Source organism: Anopheles arabiensis (assembly GCF_016920715.1).
Source record: "Anopheles arabiensis isolate DONGOLA chromosome X unlocalized genomic scaffold, AaraD3 X_pericentromeric_contig0029, whole genome shotgun sequence".
Taxonomy (NCBI): domain Eukaryota; kingdom Metazoa; phylum Arthropoda; class Insecta; order Diptera; family Culicidae; genus Anopheles; species Anopheles arabiensis.
In genome coordinates, this window is record NW_024412107.1 from 87501 (window position 1) to 90935 (window position 3435).

At 57.7% G+C, this 3435-nt stretch overlaps 1 pseudogene; it reads left to right on the plus strand.

The window, feature by feature from the left end:
• LOC120908043 overlaps positions 1–3116 on the plus strand; it is a 7952-nt pseudogene extending 4836 nt beyond the window's left edge.
• The last annotated feature ends 319 nt before the right edge of the window (positions 3117–3435 follow it).

Below are 3435 nucleotides of genomic sequence, written 5' to 3' on the forward strand. Positions count from 1 at the left end.
TTCTGCCACACACGCCAGCAGCCTTGACTTGGCCGTCCTGGGGCCGCTGTGATTCTGCATGAGGCGCGTTACAGCTGCCACCACACGCGACGCCTTTTCGGAGACTTTCGTGACGTGATCTCGCCATTTCAGGTGATCTTGGAGCTGCACGCCCAAGTACCTGATGCTCCTAGAAGACTGGACTTCCACGTCACCGACGCGAAATGTCACCTGCGGCGGAGTCTTCTTGCTTGAGATCAGGACGGCTTCAGTCTTGGCTGGGGCCAGCTCCAGACCGTGCTGTTGCATCCAACGATGGACCTGGTCAACGGCTTCCTCTGCTCTCGCGCGAACCTCGTCCGTGGTGGTAGCAGGTACCAACAGCGCCAGATCGTCCGCGTATCCGATGACTTCGACGTCGGGAGGTAGCGGCACATCCAACACCGTCATACATGATGTTCCACAGAGTTGGGCCCAGGATGGACCCCTGTGGAACACCTGCAATTACATGCCGTACGACGGGGCCTTCGCTCGTGTCAAAGTACAGCACACGATCCTCGAAGTAGCTTCGAAGCATCCGTTGGAGGCCGACGGGAACACCTTTGCCTGAAGGGCACTGGCAATGGATTGCCAGTTGGCCGTGTTGAAGGCGTTCTTCACGTCCAACGCCACCACAAGCAAGAAACGGTTATCCCGGCCGTTCGTTCGCCGGAACGACATGGCGGTACGGCCGGCCTCAACAACCCGCTGGATGGCGCTCACTGTCGACCGCCCTCGACGAAATCCGAACTGCCGGTCCGACAGTCGGGGTGAAGACAGCTCTTCGAGATGTTCATTGAGGCGATTCAGGATGAGGCGCTCAAGTACCTTCCCCAGTGCGTCGAGCATGCAGAGGGGTCGGTACGAGCTGCTCTCTCCCGGAGGCTTCCCCTGCTTCGGCAGCAACACCAGTCGTTGCCTCTTCCACTGCGCCGGAAACGAAGCGCGGTTCAGGCAATCCTGGTACAGGACCCGGAAGACTTCCGGGAACATGGTGATTGCCGTCTTCACCGCCGCATTCGGGATGCCATCGAGCCCTGGTGCTTTGCGGCTCGCCATCTGACTCGCGATGAGCAGCAGCTCGTCGTCCGTTACCGGTGCAATTCCCGCCGTTGTTGTTGCTCCCTCGACGCTTCCAACGTTGCTCAGCTGCGACCAGTCGCAGGGCGGATGCTCAGGGAAGAGGTCGGACACAATGCGTTCGAGGACGACCCGGTCCGCTTCTGAAGGCGTCCGACTGCCCCGGAGCCGGGACATGACGACACGGTATCCTGCCCCGAACGCATTCTCTTCTGCAATTTCGATCAGCTCCTGGAACAAGTTCCGCTTGCTAGCTCGAATTGCTCTACTGAACTCCGCCCTTGCTGTCCTGTGCTCTGCTGCTGCTATGCTGCGCTCCTCCAAGTCAGCCGTCTGCAGCAACCGGTCACGGGCAACCTCGCAATTGTTCCTCAGTCGAGCCAGGAGGGAGACCACCAAAAGATGTTCCGATGCGGGTCTTGGTGCACTCGGGTAACCCGTTGCATCGTCTCGTCGCAAGCCTTGAGCATGGCTGCGATCATACCCTCCTGGCTCGTTGCGCGTTGGACAAAGTCCGCAGCGAACAGCGCCTCGAGGAATGAGGAAGGAGAAAACTGCGAGGCTTTCCATCGGCGGCCAGCGTGACGCGCACGCCTCTGGCTTGAGGAATCACCCTGCTGCGACGATGGTTGCCGCTGTCGTTGCTGCTGCTGCTGTTGTGATAACTGCTGCTGTTGTAAGGACTGCTGTTGCTGCTGCTGTTGTTGCTGCTGAGACGACTGCTGCGCTGTCTGCTGTTGGTTCTGCAGTTGTTCGGGGGATGGTGGTGTTCCTCCCACGGTGTAGAGAACATAGCGGTGGTCTGACGCGGTGTAGCTTGTGCTAACAACCCAGGTGTCAGGGCGAGCGATCGACAGGCTCGCGAATGCCACATCCACTATACTCGGGAGAGCCACCCCGTTGCCATCAAACGTGTATTCCCGACCTTGATTAATCACGATTAGGCCAAGCTGCTCCACCATTCCGTGCAGCTCTTCCCCGCGGTCGCAAGTCCTCGGGCTGCCCCTCCTCATGTCTGGCGTTAAAATCGCCGGCGACGACGACTTGAGGGTGGGAGAAGCCTCGAGTTCTATTGCTTCTAAGAAGCGCTCGAACTCTGCGAGGTTAAGGCTTGGTGGAGCATAGCAGCTGATGAAAACCACTCCGCCGATCTGCGCTGCAACCAACCCCTGAGCTTCACTGCACCACACCCGCTGTATTGGTAGCTCACCGACAGCTACCACCGCTACCGCCTTGCAGCTGCTGAATGCCCACCGGCCGTTGTTTTCAGGTGGGCGCAGAACATCAGAGAGAATGAGCACGTCTGCTTTCTCCTCTCTGGCAGCTTGCAGCACCAGGTTCTGGGCCTCACGGCCATGGCCCAGGTACAGGGATAACTGGCTTGTGGCCGCCAAGCGTTCATAGCGACGTGGCTTTTTGATCCTTCGATGTCGGCTCTTCCTATCATTGTGAAGCAAAATTCACCAAGCGTAGGATTGTTCACCCTTTCAAGGGAACGTGAGCTGGGTTTAGACCGTCGTGAGACAGGTTAGTTTTACCCTACTGGTGTGTGCTTATAGTCGCTATCTTAACGGAATTCCTGTGCAGTACGAGAGGAACCACAGGTACGGACCACTGGCTCAATACTAGTCCGACCGGACTTTGGTATGACGCTACGTCCGCTGGATTATGCCTGAACGCCTCTAAGGTCGTAGCCAATCCGAGCTGATAGCGCTTCTCAAACCCATTAGGTGTTCGGAAGCTAGCGGGCCTAACAACCCTCTGAGATCCGTTGGAGTCTGCGTCTGCAGCCCGGCGTCTCATCCCGCTATACCTAGGCCGCAATGAGTGGAGTTCGCTGCACGTGTTAGTACCGTAACTGGGAACGCCGTTGGCTTGAGCTCTGCCCAACGTGGATATACCTAGTTTCGACACCTATCAACCGCCCGCAAACGACGGGACTTCAGGCTGGGAGCTGCGAGTTGTAGAGATGCGTTCGCATCGATCCTCTCAGAGCGACCCATGCTTGGTGGTTTGTCCGTGTGCCCCTTCCTCGATGTGCGCAAGCTCGTCTTGGTCTGGGGACCACGTCGACACAGGGGATACTCTTGTGAGAGCATGAGTGTACTAAGTTGAGTGTAGCAAGGGAACGCGTGCCCCTTCCTCGTTGGCGTAACTAACCATCTTGGTCTGGGGACCGTGGTACCGTGCTCTGGTGAAGCTTGGTGCGTGCTCCTTCCTTGTCAGACGAGTGACTTGACCTGGTCTGGAGACCGTTCCTTTATACTAGTGGACAAGAGTTGGCTTCTTCCGTGTCAGACGAGTGACTTGACATGGGATGGAGAAGGACACTTAACA